Below are 21,846 nucleotides of genomic sequence, written 5' to 3'. Positions count from 1 at the left end.
ATTGTAATTAATTATTAGTTACATGGTGATGTCAGTGATGCTCTGTGGCTCACTGACTACAATAACTCTGAAGGAATTAATATAAGATGTCCATAGTGTCTGGAAGAGCCAGCAGAACATATACAGATAGTAGGACAGACCAACTGCAAGGCCTGCCCATGTGTGATATTTTGTTTCTGGTGCGTGCAAAACTTAAATAGCTGCCTATTAGACTCTTTTTGCATGATCACAGATTTTTCAGGGAAGCTTACCTGTAAACTGTGGGACAAGCTACCCTGCCCGTGAGGTCTTTTTGCCTTGTGCCCGCTTCTAGCTGCACTCCAGAAGACGAATGTACCTGCACCAACCACCTGAAGAGGAAAAAGTTATTTGATGTAATTTGTCAAGGTCCTTATGCACAACGACTGAAGCATTAGACTGGGAATCTTGACTAATTTTTTTTTAATGGCCACCTGAGGTCTTCAGTCTTGTGGGGCTGTGGATAGGAGGAATCTTCAGAAGAAGAGTAGCTCAGTGGCAGTGACCGTTTGCTCTCCCTGTTCAGAAAGCAGAGGATAAAGGATTCACCTCTCTCACTTCATGGAGCTAGGTGAAACACATACAGGCTGATTTCTTCGCTTTCACTGGTAGGAATACCTTGCTGCTCTCGAAGTGGATTGAAGTAAACTATGAAAACTAGAGCTTATTCTGAATAATTCCTGCATGGAGCTGATTTGGAATAGTTGCATGCACAGAAGCTCTTAGTAGCCTGAGGGCAAAAAGGAAAACAACCACTGGAAGGTGGTCTTATTCACTCAAAACTCCTATTCCTTCAGCAGCAAAATTGAAGAATTGAGGTATCCTGACTTCCTATCCACCTCCTACCTGCTAGCCCTCACCATCTTGAGGAAGAATGAATCTCAAATATTTGCAAGCAGTTTTTTACAGAAAAGCAATATGGCTGTCCATGGTTGTCCTCCTGTGTAAGATTAATTACCTCAAATATGGGGTCCTGCTTTGAACCATGATGTGCCCACCTAAAAACATACAGTTGACTGTGGTCAGAATTATATCCTATCCCCAGCAGCAACCCCAAAGCTAACCCTCTAGCCAGCTCCATCTACTATTTCTTTCACACATCAGTAACTTCACAGTCAGCATGAGTAAGACCTCAGATACGGTCCCCCATAAAATCTAGTGCAGGCAGGACAGCATGATTAATTTCCTGTATATATTGAGAGGATGTAACTGTTGTACCTTAGCAGCTCAAATTCTCATATTTACTTTCTGGAAACCTGACCTGAAAATAACTGGAAAAATATAAATAATAATTCTACACTCAGGACAGGGGATTGTTAACTCTATGAGTTTTCCCTTGATGTTAGAACAAGTGTTCTTTGCCCAACCAAGTCAACTGGAGTGTGTCTGTAGACTTTCATGGGCTTCTGGACCCCCTCTGAACAATACTTCATTGCTAAGGGAAACCATATCCCTGTGATATACAATGCTGTGCTTCTAATATGTGATATTAACCTACTCTTCTGTAAATAATACCAACAAACTGGAAATCTCTGTTGCTGGGAATTGTTAATGCAACAGTGCCTGCAGACTGATTAACTCCAAATCATGCACAATCCAAGAATTTGCCTGCTAAAAACAAGTCCATAAGATATAATTTGAGCATGAGGAACACAGCTCTGAAGGGACCCTGATGAGTCCACTTGAAACAAATGCTCTCTCAAGACACTGCTGGATTCTTTCCCCTGGTCTCTCGTAGATTCTGGTAGGTTAGTTCATCTAATGCAAAAATTGATCTAACTGTTTAAAATGTTGAGTTATCAAAACAACGTACTCCTTCTGTCTTGTATATTAAAAAAATCTCTGAGAATCCAAGCCCATGTGGAGTTAATCAAACCGAATGAAAGAAACCATATAAAATCCTTGGTTCAGCCCATGAAGCTGACCAGTCTTAACAGTGAGGGGAAAGGGGGAAGGATGGTTTTGTTTTAATTTTTGGGAGACGGCTCTTCTTTGGAAGAGGAGGGAAGCATGAATAATCTTCAGTACAAATGAATTCTCGACTGATGCCAGTGTGTGAACCATTGTGGGCCTTTTCCTTTGGAGAAATTAAAACTGTGTATGAAGTCGGGTGAACTTGTTTTCCCCAAAGTGGCTTTATACCCCTCTGCTATTCTAGGTGAATATTCTTACATACAGACAGAGCATTAGAGGGAGCTGGCATACCAGGCTGTGAATGATGAGTGTCACTGTCCCTGTTTCTGCTGCAAACACTACAGAACCAAGAGCAGGGCTGGTGGTGGTGTGGAATCAGCATGGGGTGGAGGTTCTGCCATTCCGAGATGTGGCTTTCCAAATCTCTGCTGCAATGGGAGAAGGAGTGCTTTTTCCAGCCTGATGGCAAGTGGAGAGAAAGATTTGACATATCCTGGCCTGTGTGCTTGAGAGATGGAGAGTTGAGGAAGCAGCCACAGATTTGCCTTTACTTGATCTGGAGAGACAACCGCAAAAAACACCATTTGATCTTTTGAGGGATTTCAATGCTTCGAGCCTTTGTGATCTTGCCTGTAAGTTCCTTGTCCCATTTCTCTCTCTAGGGCTCAGAAGGCCCTAGAGGTGGAGGTGAAGCATCCTGGAGATACTAAATGGCCCTCTTAAACTCAACAACCAGCTCCATCCTCTCCTGCCTCCAGCTGGGTCATTCCTAATCCATTCTAACCTCATCCAGATGATTTTGTTTCACAGACCCACAGTGATGGAAACACAATACTTCCACAGTATTGCATTATTTCAGCTATGGCCAGGTATCACCACCCAGCAATCACCTTGACCCTCTGACATTACAGAATGACTGGCTCATTATGGGAGCCAGTTTGGCATCCATTGTGAGAGAGAATTTGCAAAGTAGCCTGAGGGAATTTGGCGCCCCATTCCTATTGAATTACAATGGGATTTGGGCATTGAATTTCCTTAGTTAGTCCTTTTAAACTTCCTCTTCTTTTTAAAGTAATAAAGGTGGGGGTTTAATAAGGACTCTGTGTTGGCTTAACTTTGCTTCTTTCGAAGTTGCTGGGCGTTTTACCACTGACTTAAATCAGAGCATCATTTGGCCAGTGCTATGCAATTTTGAAAAACTCACAGTGGAGATTTTGAATTATTTGCTCTTAAATTTGTAACCTAAAAGTTTATCCAAAAGATTAATTTAGGGCAAAAAAGAAAAAAGAAAAAAAAAGAGGTGACAGGAGGAACCGAGCACAGTGGAGAGAAGTGAACTTGATGAAATTTAATAAGTGAATTCCAAGGTGCTCTCCAAATGCAGCTTGGTTATCTCAGTCTCAAATAGGCTTGAAAGCCCGAATATTTATTTAACTATGGAAGCTATGAAGGGGTTTCCAAGATACTTTCCGGCTATGGTATGCCAGTATACTAAAAAAGTCATCTTTGAAGACACTGACCTAATTAACTTTCTTCAAGATGCTTTATCAGCTTCATCTAGGTATTTGTTAAAAACCTCTTTTAAACTACATATATAGATTATTAGCTATTAACTTAATTATGTGGCCTTTGGTCAATTCAGAAAACCTTCTCTGAAATCAAATGTGAACCACAATCTACTGGCACAATTGCATATTTGGAAATAGCTTGAACTTCTTATTAATTCTGCTTGATAATGCAGGACTTTCTTTGGCAGACTGGAAACCCTGCTTTGAAAGTGGCACTTATCCCTCCTGGCCACGTTTTTACCACCATTTTGAACTGAAATTGCACAGAGGGGTGACACATGGTTAACAATGGGAGATCATTAACTTAAACATCTTCCATTTATGTGAAAGCATTGGTAATGCAATGGGATGGCTGAGGCCATGAGTCCATGCTGAGGGCAGGCTCCAGGCAGTGGAATTTTCCTGGAGCCAGAACAAAGGAGCCAGGTATCAATGCAGCCCTCTAAAAAAGCATAAGGGATGAGAAGCTGGAGTTGGAAGCTCCAAGATGAGGACCCCTGAGCAGGATGTACTTACTTGGCAGGTATTTTTTGTTTACTTGCAGGATCAGCCAAGGGAGAAGAAAACCGGTTGGGCTGCAGAGAAGCTGCTGCACGATTCAGAGGAGGACTTGTGTGGAGGAAGGAACATCCTGAACTCCTTAATGGATGCCTAGGGCCAAAAAGGAACAAGAGTGGTGAGGCAACCAGGCAGAACAGTGTTTGATTTGGTCTAAAGCTGTGTTTTCCTTCTATGAGATAAAGTGCTGGAATGGTGGCGTAAGTCCTAGAAAGGAGGTCTATCTCATTGCCCTCAGTTATCTCTATGGCTAAACAATGCCACATGCTGGGAAGTCAGGATGACCAGCATTGCTCCAGGCTGGCTGGATCGTATCTCCCATTTTTATGGAGAGTTGACATATGAGAGCTTCAGAATTGTGCCAAGCAAAGGGGCCAAAGGAGGATGTTGTATCTGACCACTGGAATTTTATGAGAGCAAAAGTCCAGAAATTCCATGAGCTCTAGGCAAGCAGCTTAATGAAGTATCCAGCCCTGGAGAGTCCAACTAGGCTTCATTGATCAGTGTCTTCAATGATCATAAAGTGAACTTGATCTCTAATATCGAAATCAACTCTCCTGCATTTATTCAGTTAATCACCTTCTCTGTATCAGTTGTGATTAGCATCAAAATTAACTGAGGCTCACACAGTGTCTTCCATTATGTGTTCCTTCATACGCTGTATCCAAAAGTTATTGCACTCAATTTTTTGAGTCATTACCTCAGTGGACTATGGCCCTAGCTGTATCAGCAGATTGGGTTTCTGGTTCTAGTAGTGTTGGAAACAGGACCAAAGCAGGAAATAATCTACTTTCAGTATATGTGGAAACTTCTGTTCTTTGCAGTGGGCAGAAGCAAGCTCAATGCACAGGGGAATGTTGTGTCCACTCCAGCAAACATGTGCTCAAAAAAACCTAGTGGAAGTAAGTATAAATTGTGAAAAGGTTCTCCAGAAAAAGTTGAGCTAAAAGGAGAAACCTTGTGATGAAGAAGAAAAAACGTTTTAAGTGGGGGTGAAGGAAGGCAGGAGAACGAGGTCTAATTTTACACCTTTCCTTTCCTTAATTCCATGAAGATGAGAAATATGAAGAGAATATTATGAGAATTTAGGCTCAGCACTTCTCTTCAAGGCAACCCCTCTTAGCACTCAATGCTGCAATAAGATAGTCATGTGCGAACATATCCAGAGGAAAAAGAACTTCTCACCTCCTGGCTGCTCTTCAGCTAACAGGATTTTGTTTGTTAGCCTCAGATGCATATATTTTCATCACCTGTTTGGACTCAGCTCCAAAAAATAATTTGCACACAGGGAGAAAGTGCAATTCAAGCAGAGAACTCTGATTTGGCACTAACGAACTCAGTTCTTTCTGTAGCTAGCAGTGAGGCATATATCTACTGAATGTACAATACTGCGGGTTACACTGACAGCAGCTCTTCTCCTGCATATTGCTGACCAGAGATGTTTCTTAAATTATGGCAAAGGCTGCTAGAGCAAATAGGACCCAAGGTCTGGCAGAGGTTCTACGCTCATTGTCTCAGTTCAAGGCATTCTCCTCCACCTTCCATGTAGGCTTAATTGTGTGATGTGTCTGATTGTGGATACAAGACACTAATTCTCTTTGATTCTTCCTAATGTGAGAGGTTAAAAAAAAAAACCAACTGATAGTTTTAATAATCCCAGTTACACTGTCAGTTTAATAGAAGACTCCTTGCTGTGGACAGCCAAATTCAAATAGGAAGCTACCCAGATTTGCTTACAAGTACTCTGAGAGTGGAGAGCTGCCCAGAGATGTTTAGTCACGCTTAAGCCAAGACATATTAGTAATGTATTATATGAGTAATACTTTCAGCACGTTGATAGGAGGGTCAGCCGATATCTGCATGTGTATAGGACCCCGCTGGTTTTTCCTTGTATTTATAGCCTTGGTGACCTGATTCAATATTTCAGGAGGAAAACTCTAATGACTTGTAAGATCTTCTGCCACCATCTTGCTTCTCTCAGTGAATTCACAATGGGTTAATGGGGTCACAGCTTCACTCCCTTGTACGTTATTTCCCCTCCCATCTGTTTCTTGCCTGTCTGTTGCTGCAAAACATTTGTGTGCAGGTAGCTATAGTTCTCCTCGGTGCCCAGCAGAGAGACACTGTGTTCCGAACTGGTGTTTCTAGGCCCTTCTTCCATGCCAATAATGCTAAGTAGATGTCATAGCAGATACCTTTTGCAAAACTTTTCCTTCCAGAACTTTACTACAATTTACTTTGCTCAGTCTTATGTTTGTACAGTCTTAGGAAGAGAGGGCTAAGGAGAGACCTTATTGCAGTCTTCAGCCCTTCAGGGAGAGGTATAGGGAGGATAGAGCGAGACTTTTCTTGGGGTTGCATAGCAATAGGATGAGAGGCAATGGGTGCAAACCGCAGCAAGCTAAGTTCTGATTACATATTAAGAAAAAAATCTTGGTGTGGGTAGTCAAACACTGGAACAGATGCCCAGAGCTAATTGTGGGACCTCTGCCCTTGACGTTACAAATTTAACTGGGCAAGACCTGGAGCAAACTGATCTAACTGGCCGTGGTCTGAGTAGGATACTGAACCACCAGATGACCTCCAAAGGTCTCTTCCAACCTAAATTATTCTGTCGTTCTGTGTCTACTTATTATCTTACATATTTAGGCTGTTAGGGTTCTATAGAACATAATGATATTAAAAATTTGACAACAGACTGCACAAATGAATAAATAAACAGCTTTTTCTCCTGTCTGGGTGTTAATGAAGTTTTCTCTAAGGCTGAGTGATGCTAATTCCATTTTATAAAAAATGCAGGCTGATAAGAGTAAGTGTGGCTTTTCCACCAACTTACTTAAGAAAGATTTGCAGTTTCATTTTTTCCAATTAGAAATGCAGAAACATTAACTCTTTTTATCTTGATTGGCATCATGTTTCATAATGGGACACTATGAAACCAGTCCAACCATTAAAATCAAAGGGAGCCCTTTTTCTTGCTGTCTGTGGTTTGCAAATCAAATCTTGTTGGATGTTGTTTCTCAGTGGCTGTTGGGCATCTTTGGGGTTTTTTGCTTGGCTTTTTTAAAATGCATAAAGAGTGGAAATGGCCACAGTAAATGAATGCTTTTCCCATAATTTTCCATGCACCCTTCTGTCACTGGGAAATGATATTAGAAGATTGCCCTTGAAATGATGGGGAGAGGCAGGATTTTAAAGACCCAAAACGTGTGTTTGGTATCTTAACTTCCCCTTTATGCCTTTGCAGATTTTGCTCTTTCTGGTTAATTTTAGTATAACCTGTACTTCAAAGATATGAAATATGCTAATTAATTAACTTTTGCATTAATTATTGAAACAGAAACTTAGCCAGCATTGTCTTTGAAAGTGATTCTCCCTGTATTTACAATGACAAAACACTAAATTATGTTTCTGGATTTTCACGGTGAAACTAATATGATAATGTTGCTAGGTAAGTTTTCCAAAACCTTTTGTAAATTGTAGCATAATGAACCCTCAGCTTGCATACCCTGAGAAATTGTTTGGATGTAACAAATGGTGATACTCATGTTGCTTTTCTTGTCTCTAATGGGGAAGAATCAGGACATTATCGTTGTTGGAGGTCTTGATAAAGCCCATTGAAATCAGAGGAAGGACAGTTACTGACATCAAGGCTGCATGACCAACAACAATTCTAATTTTGAGTTTCTTATCTTTCTCCTTAATTTTCTTTTAATCCAGGTGTTCTTAAAAGTTAATATGAACTCAAACTATTCGTATGTTCCTTCAGTCTTAAAGCTTTGTTTTTTCCCCTCTCTTTGAATAGAAGCACCGACAACTTTATCTATCAAAAATAAAGCACATAATTTATGGCATTCCATCAGCTGAACAGAGAGGTTAACTCTCATGAATTGCATGAAGCTGACTGCCTGGTTCCTCAAGATATCTTCTTTTTTAATTTGACAGAAACTGTGCAAAATGAAACTAGATCCCCCCCAACAATTCTGTGGGAACCCAGCACTCCAGCCATAGGGAGATCATAGGAGAAGAATAAGCAGCCTATAGCCCGAGTCAGACCAAACCAATAGACAGATCCCTAGAGAACAGCTTTTTCGTTCAGGCAAGCTTGAGGAAAGGAATATTTATACAAAAGCCAATTTACTTTGCTGGTAGCTGTTTTGTTTATTAATACCACCGAAGACACAAGTGCTTCATTTCTCCCAGCCCAGGTTTCTTTTCAGCCTGACCTTCTGTCACATGACTTGAATAGTATAATATTGCAATGTGTTACCATGGAAATGATAGTGATGATGGTATGTGTTCAGCATAGCCAAATTTGAACCTAATGAGAGCAGATGTGACTTTGAGCTTTCATCCCTAAAGAGCAGACCTGGTTATATTGTCATGTCTTTTCTTAGGAATCATGGAGAAAGCTCTTAAACACAACTCTCTATAATTGTATTAACTGTGAACAACAATATGAATATATGCAAACAATTTCTACTTGCTGTAAACATCTTCTTATGAGGTCAAACACACCCACATCAGGAGAGCTGTGAAAGAGGACAAGCCATGAGGAAAACTCTCAGCCATCTGCAGTTCCCATTGCTGATGTGCATTATCTTCTCCAAACATAAGCAGATTCCTGTACGTCACTGTGTGTTATCAGTTTTGGTCTCTACACTTTCCTAAGAAAATAACTACTTCCAGTTGCTGCAGGCCAGTATGACGTGCTATGCAAAGCTGCATAGTACCATGAATAAATTATGGCTGTCACCAACTTCTCCGTCTAAAAAAGACTGTTATAAAAATAAATTAGCACTGCCCTTGAGCACTGCTAAGAGTGAACATCTCACCCATGACTTTGCTAACTAAAATAATAAGACCTCCATTTCACCACAGTGAAGCCTGCACTGCATTCTCCATATGAGAGAACAGCCACCGTGCTAGACAACCACAGAGAGAGAAAAGGCCCTAATGCAAGAAAGGAGCATTCAAACCAAACATTTTAGAGCCAGTTCCAGCCCTGTTAACTTGGAGCAGGATCAAGAACTCCGCTGGATCAAGATCAGGAGAGACGTCTAAGGCTCCTTCGTAATTACTCTGGATAATGCCTTCTCTGTAGCTTCTTGAACCTCCGTAACTCTCCCTGCCCCCAGTGTGTTGTCAGATCGGGATGCCTGAAATGAAGTAGCTGTGAATCTCACCCATCACTATGTGTGAATTGTCTTATATTGCAAGTATTGTGGCTTTATCTCTAGGTTTATAAAAAACAAGACCAACTTTGGTTTCATCAGCAGAAGTACTTGAAAAAATTACCTACAAACACTGACATAGGTAGCTGCATATTGAGATGGAATAAATCATCCTACCTTTGTGTGTGGAGTCCTCCTGTATGCACCTTTTCTTTCTCCTTGAGGTTTCCAAAAGTCCTGATTCTAAGCCAGAAGTTCAGATAAAAATATTCATTGCTGTATTTGTGAGAACTTTCTACTGGAACTCCCCAATGGGCTTTCCAGCAGTGGACAGACACTATCCAGAGGCTATCTGGATGGCTATCTGGTTTAATCCTCTTGGTATCACAACACTGGACCAAAACTAATTAGGGCAAACCTGGAACTTCCTCATCAAAAAGTAAGGTGCAAACCCTCCATACGTGTTTATAAACATGGGAAAGTGACAAGCTAAAAGAGAGGAGGAGGAGGAGGAGGAGTACTATATCATTGTCTACTCCCCTTAATCCCTATGTGCATTATGTGGCAGAAGATGTGCCTTTTAAAATGTTACAGCTTGCTCAAAAGGCAGCTGAAACCCATGTTGTCCTTTCAAGCATCTGCTGCTGCTTCTCCTATTCTCCCTGTAGCTCCTTTCCCCTCCTCTTTTCTGAAGAAATTCATGTTAAGCTTAAATCAACTCCTATTTCCAGACTCTAAACTTAAGCTTCAAAGTGACTCGGCTCAGCAGCGGGGGAGGGCAGGTAAGCTGCACTTTCCCTTTGAAGCCTTGCCCCTCACACTCTGCTTCCCCATTCTCATAGCTCTGCACCTTGCGGGGATATGCCCCTCTAATGCTGCCAGTAGTCCTTTAGGAGAGCAGACTTCACAGTGCCCCTGCTAAGCATCTGGAAGGGAAGAGCGGTGCTTACACCAGCTAGCATCCCTCGCTGCAGTGCTCACCCAGGCCATAAAGCTGTCACCATCCTCAGGTGGGATGGCACAGCATGGCGTGGGGCTTGGGCAGGGAGCTGTCAGGGCATGGTCCTGGACAGACGGAGTGCCAAAGACAGAAGGCAGGACCTGTAAAGAGGTTGTGTTTCAGCATGCTGGGGAGTTTGCCATCACCCTTCCTTAGTGCTGGCCAAAACCAACACAACTACGCATTCCGTGTGCAATTCATATTACACCAGTCAGGTGGATTACCCGTTATGGGTCAGGGTGATAGTGCTCTTTGCCTGGTTTTGACATGCCAGTGCCATAGTGAGGGCTGAAGTATGATGGGTGATGACTGTAGCTAGCAGCCATAGGACAGCAGCAGGCCAAGCTTATCACCAGCTACAGCTGAAACTTTAACTGAAAGCTGGGTGAAAGGAATCTGTTTAACAGGTGTGCTAGGAGTCTGGCATGGAGACCTGGGCTGGGGCCAGTACCACTGAATGTCTGCTGTGTTGATTCGCTGGCTGGCTAGAGTTACAGCAGGGTGGAGGGAACCGAACGCAAATGCCTCTTGGTCTGCAGCAGCTTCTAGCTTGCTAGAAAATTCCCTCAGTGTTCCTGAGTCATCTACTGCCCAGGAGCTGCAGCCCTCTTTTTCTCTTGGTTTTCTTTTTTCCTCCAAGAGCCCATGCAGCTGTCCTTTACCAGGGGTTGTTCCTCTGCAGTCCCAGTGTAAAACCAGAAGACACAGAGCAGCGGGGAGCAACAGTCCTGACAACTGGCTGGCTCAGTGCAGACATCAAAATCTTTCAGATATGACTTTGTCTAGTAACAGTGGGCAGATCAATGTCTGTTTGTTGGTGAGATAATCTCAGACTAGGAATTTATGCAGCAGACTCATCTCTCCTGTGTAGTTACTCTCAGGATTGCCAGAACTACCTTAATCTTAGCAAGGAAATTACTCCAATTTCTAGACTGTCATTTCAAAGCTGCCAAGTCAACCTTCTCACCACACTACTAACAGATAATGATTGGAAGAGATCTAAACATGTTAGGCTTGATAGGTTGGGACAGTTTTAGATAGCAAGCTGAGTAAGAGCTTTCTGAGCCAAAACAGTATCCTCTGCATCCTCGTGACTTCAGCCACATGTCAGCCAGCCCTAATGTGTGAATATGTCTGACTCTGAGCCAGAAGGCTTCCTGATGTCCCATTGACTTCACTGGGAGTTCTGGGTGTGCAGGACCAGGCAACAAAAGAACTAGGGAAGCTTTCTTTGATCTGTAGTTTTCAAATATGCCATTACCAATTGTTAAATGAAAGCTTGACTTTGTATGCCTGAGATCAATAGGAGCTTTGCTTCTGATCTCAATGGGCTTTTTGGAAGAGCAGTTTCTGTGCTTCTGTCCACCAATTACAATTACAGCAGAAACTTCTTACCAAGTGCTAGCACTACATCAGGCAAATAAAGAGAGATGATAGAAAAGCATGGGTTTGCTGTACAAATGGCCCAGTTGCCTCCAGAAAGAAGCCCTGAAATGGGAAACAGCATGTACCCTACTCTGCACAAATTTAGCTGAGTGTGGGGGGCCACTGCTTGATATATTCAGTCCACTGAAAATCTTTGCAGGACCATAGCCATGATTGGTTCAACTCTATGTGCTCTTACTCTCATTATTACTATCCTACTTCTTGACTGATCTCCCAGAATGATGAAGAGTAGCAGAATCTGTCCAAGAATTGTTGAAATCGAAGAGAATTTTTCAGCACTGGAAAACAAGAACAAACAGAACCAGAAACATAGGTTATACAGGTAAATATTCCTAAATGAGCCTCATTCCTTAATTCTTCAAAACAGCAAGCATGCAATCAGGTCAGGGAAAATTGCTAACCTGAAACAATAATTATGATTTGCCTTTTGTGATTTAGCAATTAATTAGCATATGACTAGTGAACATTAGGTTTATACAAGATTGCAAATCTGTAGTCCCAACCCCAGCTGGGGGCTCTGTTAGACTATACTGCTGACATAAGTCTTAATAAGTAGATTGGTAATCTCTGTTATGGGCTTCTTTCCTGTTCAGAGGGTAAGAAACATCCCATTCCTCTAGGTCTGAAGCAGGATTAATTGATTGGTCTCATATGAACCTGAAAGCCATTAAGAGCACGAAGGATGAAAAGCAATTCAAACTGCTTTATTACCATTTTCTAGTAAAGTACCAGTTTAGACTCTGGACCTACTGTGAAGCAGCAGGTTTCCAGATATTGACTGTGCTGGCATGTGCTTCTGGAAGAGAGGAAACGACTGATTCCTAAAAGCAGAAACATCTGCTCAAGTCATGAACACACTTTCTGGCTGAGGCCAAACAGCAGGATTGCTAAAGGAGTCCATGTGCTGCCAGACGCATTGTCCAGAGTCACAGCAAAATGGTGGTGAGCAGCGAACCACACTAACTCCTCCTTCACCCTCAACATGCCATTAGATAAAAATTAGTTTTATGGGGCTCTCCATAGTCCTTACCATGCTGGCTTTTTCAAGAAAGGCAAGGAGGGTCTTTTTTTCCCCCTGGCATGGATGGAGGAGCAGAGCTGTTTGTGCAGGAGAATCGTGAACTTCAGAGAGGCAAAACTGGCCTGGTTGCCAGTCTGGGCATTGCACTAGGAGACCCCACATCTTTGCTTAAGGTGGTTCTCCTACACTGCATTTTCATTTTTGGGGGCTGTTTGATCCAGTTGTTTTCCCATTTAAACCAGTAAACTATCAAAGTCTCACTGATGGGGTAGGGATACAAATAGAAGGGAATTTGGCCCAATTAATACAATACTGATGTTAGGACCCCATTTAACTTGCTTTCTTGTCTTCCCAGAGTTCAGTTTAATTGTCAGAATGATGCAAGTAAATAAGGGGAAGTGACTATTCCTATTCCAGAACACAGCTTTGCTCAAAGCAGTAGAGCTGCCAAAATCCAGGTATAAATATCAAGATACTTTTAGCAGTTTAGCATCACCAGCAAGTTAATATAATTGAGAAACCTGACCACCAGTCTGAGGATCTTAGCAGGAAAACTCTCCCCATCTTTTCTCCTGAATTAGGAGGGTGGGCTTTTTCACTTGTGTCAGAAGGAAAACTTACTTAAAATCAGAAGAATGACAGCAAAGTCTGAAGAAAAGGAAGCAGACGGTAGAATTCAACCCTGTATCAATAAGCAGTGTGTGTAGACTTGTATTCTGCAAAAGTAGAGCATGGGTTGAATTTTGAACCATGATTAGCTTTCCCATTGAAGTTGTCAGCTATTGACCATAAGCATTTGCTAAAGTCCTTGCAGAAGGAGGGCCATAGAACTGAATACAGCCCATAGAGAAGAAAAGTGCATTGTCAACCTGTGGGCATGTTTTGCAGTTCCTAGTACACCTTCCCTTACAAATTATTTACCCTTGTTCTCTGCTTCACAGCATTATGTAGACATTTTCTGTTTCAGAACTAATACTGCAGCCTTTGATTGTGCAGTGAGTCCTGTAAGTGAGACCTACAGTAAGGGGCTCTTTCTTCTTCTAGCTTCTAGCACTCATGAAACCATTTCTCCATCCGCACTTCAGCAATGCACTCAAGCGTGTGCTTAACATTAAGGTCATGCAGGACTTATGTATGTGATTAAAATTAAGCATGCATTTAAATGCTGTGTGGAACTGGGACCTCAATGAGGATGGCTGTTGGATCAACCTGCTATGACCTCTGCTGAGCTGATTATAACTCACCCTTTGTAGCATTCTATTTTTCCCCAAAAGTCATAGTTTATTCACTGTGTCTTGTAACAGAAATTTAAATGCTCCTGTTTTTTTTCTATAACACTATGCAAATGAATATTGATTTTTCTAGCCCTGTAAATATTTGAGATGATAAGAAAGATTTCCCACATCATTCCCCACCCCATTACATTCTGTAACACCTTTTGTGCACCAAGAAGGCATGTGAGGTGTAAAAATACTTTGGGTGCTTTTAAAGTTCTAGCAAAAAACAAAATCAATTTCTGTAAAAATGTCAAGTTTCTGCAAAACAAGTTTAAGAGGAAAAAGGTGGACGTTGTGTTTGTGTCTGCAGCAGAACAAAGAAGAATAGCTAATCACCCACACCACAAAGATTCCTGTATTGTCCACTTTTTGGCCACTAAAAAATTTGGAGGCATAAATAATGAGGCAGATTTCCTTTACTTTCTCTTCTGAAGGAACATTCCTTTCTTGCTGAGAGCTCAGAGAGGACTCTGAATATGCCTGTAGGATTGAGAAGCAGAAGGAGATTTTTAATTTTTGTTCTGCAGATTCAGATCTATGGATTATGCCAGTCTATTACCCCAAAGAAAAACAAAACAAAAGCAAAAACAAACAAGCCATGAGATCATCTGCATCACTGCTGTAAACAGATTAGCCCCATGTCATGTGAAAACTCCTTATCACACAGCTGGGATTTAACGTATGAGGACTCACCCTTTGCTGTGTGGCCCTGCATGTCCATTCACCCTGATGTTCCAACTGCAAAATATTTTAACAGTGCTTTTTCCGATTTACCTATCACCCATATTATGAACAGAGACAGTTGATCTTCCTTCTGATTTTTAATCCTTCCCCCTTTCTGTCCAGAAGGACTGCTTAACCTAAACCCTTAATCCTTAAGCTTGGAAAGTCTGTAGTCACTTGCCTTCATAACCATGTTAGCTTTATCACTGCATCATCAGCAGTACTATTTTTTTTAACAGAAAAGTCGATGTGCTAAGCCTCTCCTGCAGCACTGCAGCCTTCTGATATTTCACCCTGAGATAATGCTAATGTCTTTGCCCAGACTCATGGCTGGGGCACTTTTTAATTTTAGATTATTTTAACTCATCCCCAGATAGCTGGGAAATCTTGGCTAATCAAGAACCAAAAGGCTATTAAACATTTCATACCTTACCCTCACGGAAAAGAGAAACAGCTGTTTACCTTAAGCAGACAATTAAAAATAGGGATGAAAGCTCAGCATTGTGGGGTCAATGAAATCTTTGCCATTCACATCAGCAGACCATAATTTTACCTGGGATGTTTTATTTGGTTCCCAGGTGTTCTTAGCTTTGGCTCTACTCTGCTTCCATAGGCTTTACAATAGCTTCAGCCCTTTTTTCCAGCAAGAAGGCATTCATATAATTGAGTGTATGATGTTTCCCTCCTCTCTCCCTGAGAGTGGCTAATAACCTCACCCTTTATTAGAGACGGGAAAAAACACACAGGAAAGAGATGCTGAAAACCAAAATTCATTATTTCTGCCACTCATGGAGAACTTTTTTCTTCATTAAGCGAAGTGTCTTGAGGGCACAGGAGAGCTTTAAAATCCTTTTCCTCTGGTTCAGACTTCAGCTCTTATATCCTTTTACCACTCCATCCAACTATTTCTCCACTTACAGCACTTGCAATTCATTTTTTGGTCTTTCCATTCTGCCTCTCACCAACCCACCTCTCCCTGGGACTGGTTCTTTTGAAGATATACAGAACTTCTCTACATGAGATTCCTCTGTTTGTACATGGTATGCAAAATATATGCTTCAGATTTTTATAGTTTGCTATCAAATTAGGTAATAGGAGGTTAAATCAAGTGGGAAGCACAGAGATATTATTATTTAGCTCTCTGGTATTCATGCTAATGAAAAGCTGAAACCTCTTTTTTTCTGAATGTTTACATTCCAAAACTTAAACATGTTTATAGTATAACTGTTCATAATTTTCCTTCTTTCACTCATGAAAAAAGCAATCACTGACAATATATTCCGCTTGTTTTGAAAAATGTTCACTTTTCATTAAAAATAGAGAAAGTTTGGAATTTAGCTAACGAAGACTGACAAGTTTAGATTTAAGTGGTTACTTCATGTGAACGATTTCATCTTGTAGAATTTCCAATTTTTTTATTAAAAAGTCATGAGGGAAAATGATGGTCTAGTAGTTAATATCTGACACCATAAATTTATCAAAAACTGAAGAAGGGCCTATAAAAAAATGGGAGTTCATCACAGGGCTTCTGTAAGAGGAGCAAAGTAGTTAGACCTTCAGTCCTTAACATCTACAGCTTCATGCCTAATCAATAGGGAAGGCATGCAAATGTATCCTTCATTGCACAGAAGTTTCTGGAATTACAAATTATCGTATGTTGCTCGCGCAACTGCCTGCACGTGCCTGGATTCCTGCAGTGGAACAGGCAGTCCATTAACCACTGCAATTAACACAGCTCTATTGAAGCCAGTGTCACCACCCTGTTACATACTGGCCAAGGATGTGGGAACATAAATGCAGATCTGCACACTCTTGCTCCCCGCGGCACTGCCAGTGTGCCCACAACAAACATAGGTCTCCCATGTTTCCATCACAAGGATTCCTCTGATTCCTCCTCTGAAAGGATGCCTAGCTTGTTAGCTGCCTGTTAAAATAAAAACATAAGGCTCCTCTTGCTAACCTCTATCTCAGCCTTACCTAGAGGTACAAAAGAACATGTTCTTCAATGTTAAGAGTTTACAAACAAGGAGATTAATCCGAAACATAAGCACTCCTTATTAAATAAACAGCAAGGCATCAGAAACCCTGTGTAACTTCTGTGGAGAAGTTGAGGCCTACTTTGGCTTAGCTTAATATATAGATCAGTCTTGTATGTCAGTTGTGTTCCTAATGCAGAAAATCATGCCATAGAGATGTTGTAGTGCCAAGACTCTGGAATTTAATCTGTTCCCTTTTTCTTTACTAATATTTTTTATTTTAACAGCACCAGGCAAGATCAAGATTCCGTCTTGCTTGACCATTCATCAGAATGGTCAAGCAAAAAAAAAAGAAAATAAGCAATTACCTAAGGTACGCAGGATTTGTCATGTTAGGCCAGGTTGATCCTGCCTCTGACAACAACAAATAGCAGATTCTTGAGGAAGGAATATGAGGCCAGAACAGCTACAGAGACATCTTTCCCTGGCACAGTCTTCCAGATCCTGAAAAAAACCTGAAGATAAGACTCTACAAACCTGACTATATTACTACATGCTGTGAGAATTAGGTTGTGTACTTGTGTGTGTCCATATACCTAGTGTCATGCATGATTGGCTAGAAGGGGCTTCCAGCCGATTTACTCCAGCCTCACACTTTGAACAACAGCTGGCTTACAGGACAGTAAATCCAATAAAAAATATCTGACCTGCTGCACCCCAGAACAGAGCTTTAAAACTGAAGTCTTTGAATGTGGTATTGGAGAACAGCACCTTGTGAAGTCATTCACCTTTACATGAACATAGCTCGAATTTTCATCTCTGGCCAGACAGGTTATATTCACCTCAGGAAGCCTGAACACCACCACCTGCCCTGACTCCCTGCCAAAATATTTTTAATTGGGAACAAGATAAAAGACACATCTAAACAACAGAAGCAAACTCCACATGGGATCAGGCTACTTACTGTGCAGTGGAAGATCTAAACACAGAGGAATCTGAGGGCCTCTGAGGAAGTTAACACTGTGAGGATGACAGTCGCTCTTAAACCCAAGTGTTACCAATACTCAACCCTATGAACTATTTGGCCATCCAAATTAAGGCAATCACTTCATTTCTGTAGAACAATCCACACTATATCAAGCTTAGATTGAGGAGCCTGGAGCTTGCCAAAACTTTTGACTTTATCAGATGTTCTTTAGTAGTTCAGCCAAAATCAACTTACTTTGACTGGTTGAAGACTTTCGGGTCTTTTCTGCTTGCGTTTCATATAACATGTGCATCACTTGGGTCTCTGAGTATTTCCAGTGGGGCATTAAGCAAGCCAGCTGAGGTCTGTTGCACGTCTGTTCTCTTATGCTCTTTCAACAGGTTGTTTGGTCTAGCAGGTATACTGCTTACACAGTTATATATGTTTGCATGCATATAGCCTTCACATATACATATCCCTGTGGCTATACGAAGCAATTTCAAAGAAATACAGTTTCCTTTTTAAACAGTGGTGCAGTTTGCAATTGTCCTTGTAAGGCCATTTCTTAGCATGGGCTCAAGCCCTGACAAGGTGCTCTGTTCTGTTCAGCAAGTGTTGCCTTTGCAGTGTGGGGATCCACTCTGCTGCAGGAATGAAGGGCACTTGTTACCTTGGAAAACAGAGGAAAGGCTGATTGGGACTCCATGGGACATCGTTTCCCAGATTAAAATCCTTTCTGAATTGCGGGATTGATGGATTCTTCTACAAAAGAGCAAAGTGCAAGTGCTCCTAGAAGAAAACACATTTTTTTCTCAGTTGGTCTAGAGGTGTGGGAGGAAGGAGCTAACCTTTTGGAAAGAACCGTCTGAAAATGCACACAAAACCCTAACACGTGAGTGCAACAGGCAGCCCATAAGCTCTGCTCATCCTGCTGCTTTGTGTGCTGAAGCATTTGATGGCTCGCTTTGGTAGGTGAGACAAGAACCAGGGTCATGGAGGAGGAGAGAGGGGAAGCATCCTTCCCCTGCTTGTAAGGGGGCCATACTGAAAACCAGCATGGGTGCTCTTCCCTCGCCACTCTGATCCTGAAGCAGGCTGTTCTTCCAGCCCATGTGGCTGAAAGAGAAACAGGCCAGTGACTGAGCTGAAGAACAGGTGGCAGAGGCTGCTAGCAAGGAGAGTGAGACTACATCTAAAGTGAAGCACCACTCAGTGCAAGAAAGAGAAGATGCATCAGGCCCTCAAGGTTTGAGTCAAACCCCATTGTGGTTGATGGAAAGCCTTCCATTCATTTGAGTGGAATAAATGAATGATTCATGACATATTGTTTAGATGGTAGTGAGTGAGCAGTTCCCTAAGACAGGAATGAATCAGAAAGGTGCGGGCTCATGATGTGTATGAATTCTTTTTTAGATACAGATTGCACTACAGGAAGCCTTTGATCTTCAAGAAAAATCTTACTTTGCCTTCAGCAACATGGAGTGCATGCAGAACCCAGCAGATACGTCCCCTGCAAGCCATAGTTTCTGTTGTTATGCTGACTTCAATTCTGCAACCAAACGTGAGTGACAAAATGGGAGGGCTGAAAAACGCTGCATGGAAGGAAGACAGGAGCACAGGTCAGGACACTTTTTTATTTATGAAACATTGCTGTCCTGGCTTCCAGATTGATCAAATTGGACTAGGATTCATTTTTCCATCAATTGTTTCCTATATTGGGCAATCCAATATCCAGCAAGCATCCTGCTCCCAATCCAACAAATTGCTAAAGGACAGGACTTGTAGGCACTTGTGTACGTGGGATTAATTAGGACCGCTCATGTGTCAGCAGTAGCAACAGACACTGATGCTTTGCAAACTTGTACAGAATTCAATGCAACTGCATTAGCAGTACACAGATCAAGGATGGTTTGTGCCGCTCCTTGCTACACATAGTAAAAGTAAAGTGCTTACAGCTGCCAGAGGTAGAATAATTAGTGATTACTCCTTTCCTTCTTTATTCACTTACTCAGCCAAATCCACCTATGCCTTAAATTGAGTACAGACACCCTTTTCCTGCTAACTGCATGTTTCCTCAGGCAACACTGGTATTGAAAGGTTCAGTTTAGCTTTCATGTTGTTTCACCCTTATTACAACTCTACTTAACTGTGGTCATTCAAACTTTGGTTTGTTCACCTTCCTGTTTTACTCCTCTTCTCTCATTATTTTGAATATACTGGTAAGCAACCTTGTTTTAACAATGCTTGCCTGAGAAACTTTCATTCAATGAGTATTAGTCTTCAGTATCTGCCATGCCTACCCAATTTTTTAGGATGCTTACTTCAATTTTATACTGACGTTGTTTATGTAACTGTAATACAAATACTTCTACCAAATTTGTCATGATCAATGAAATGCAAATTCCACTTAAATTGTTCTGTAAATCTCAATTACTGTAGTTATAATTTTCCCAAATTCATACACTAGGGGATGAATCTGTTTAATAAACCGGGATGTTAATAACTTCTAAAGTGTTGTGATAAAAGTAGTATGAAAATATTCAATCCATGTTTTAAAACTCTTCAAATTGCCACCTCTATATTCACAAAAATGCTATAAAAAATGAACATATTTCAGTACAACTATTCTTCCATTCAAACCTCTGTTGGAGAAGGCCAATTTTTTTTAAAAACCTGTGTGGCTATCAGCAAGTTATTGGGATTCCATTTATATGTTGCTAATGAATTATTTTAAAAATTGGATCAGTTTAAAAATTATTTTAAAAATTGGAATTAGTTTATTTACTGCTAGACTTTTTACTGCTAGACACATGCATAGATGCATACAAGAATTATTTAAATGACTTTTGAGTTAACAGTTTTCTTTGGAAAACATAGTTTTACCAAAATGCCATGTTATGATTTTGGTTATTTTTAATCAGAAAATGAATTATTAAAATGAAATGTGTTGAAATATTAATAAGAATTTTTTACTTCCTCTTCTGAATAAAACCAAAACCCAATTGCAAAATATCCAAGCTCGCATGAAATCAAAAGTGTGTTTTCCAGCCAACTTTATTTAATGTTTATTAAACATAACATACCCATTTATGAAAGGAAAGCTAAAATAAAAAGTGTCAAAATTTATTGGTGGCCTTTTGTGGTGTGTTTTTTAAGCCGTTAGAATAGGTTTAATTGGGTTTCATTGCACGGCTGAAGTGACCCAATATACCCATTGTTCCCAAGAAGATCAATGGAAAGCCACTGCATCTTGTTCTCTTATGTTTCTCATGAAAGGAGAGAATAGAGTATTATTTATATTCCCAAGACCACAGAGAAGAGAGTCATTCTGCCAATGGTAGGCAATGGAGTTAACTGGATTTCTGTCCTCACCTGCAAGCGTATTTCTTAATAAACCAAAGAAAATAATCAACAGTATTCAAGACTAAAAGTTTTAAAGCTTTTTTAATCTTTCATATACACTTTTTTTGAGATAGGAAAAGGTTAGATTGACCTCTAGACACAGAGTTCCTCATCTTTATAGCATTTGGTTCCCACACTTTGTTCCAGGTCAGTTCTTTGGTCTTCAAGGCCCTTCCCAGCCCTGATTTCAACCTTGAGTACTCAGTAGAGAAAAATGAGCTACCAAAGAATGGTTGGTAGAGCAGGATGAAAGATGTGGTTGGAAGTAGGGAGACATCCCCTCCTTGACTTCAAATGGAGAGTAAGGGGGTCCCTCTTAGGTTGTGGGGCTAGCCAGCCTTGTTTGAAAGCAGATCCTGATGAAGAACAAGTGATGGCTGCTCATTGGTGTGCTCCCCAAAGGCTGAATGGAAATGAAAGAGGAAAGATCTGGATGACAGGCTTAAGCCTGGTGGCAGTCAGCAGTGAAGCTTTAGGAGACATTGGGGATGCAGTGGAAGGCCCTGACAATGCTATAGCTTTGCATTACGTGGTAGAAATAAGGTTAAAATTGTGAAGAAAATAGCCTGGACTGTGATATTAATGTGGCAATATTTTTTTTTCTTCAGTGAAGGGACAAGCTGGCAGGCTGCAGGCGTTACTGCACTTACTACCTGAGAGCATTTGAGCAGTGGGTTTCTTTCATACTGTTGAATTTTACACAGCAAGAAGAAGAATTACTGCTATACAGTGGAACTTGTGTTCTACTGCAATCTTCTTTTTATAATGCATGTCCACAATGCTAAAATCTCAATTAAGCTTG

The sequence above is a fragment of the Ciconia boyciana genome, chromosome 4 (assembly GCF_034638445.1).
Source record: "Ciconia boyciana chromosome 4, ASM3463844v1, whole genome shotgun sequence".
NCBI lineage: Eukaryota > Metazoa > Chordata > Aves > Ciconiiformes > Ciconiidae > Ciconia > Ciconia boyciana.
The sequence above is the reverse complement of the archived record's forward strand: the minus strand, read 5'-3'. Positions refer to the sequence as shown.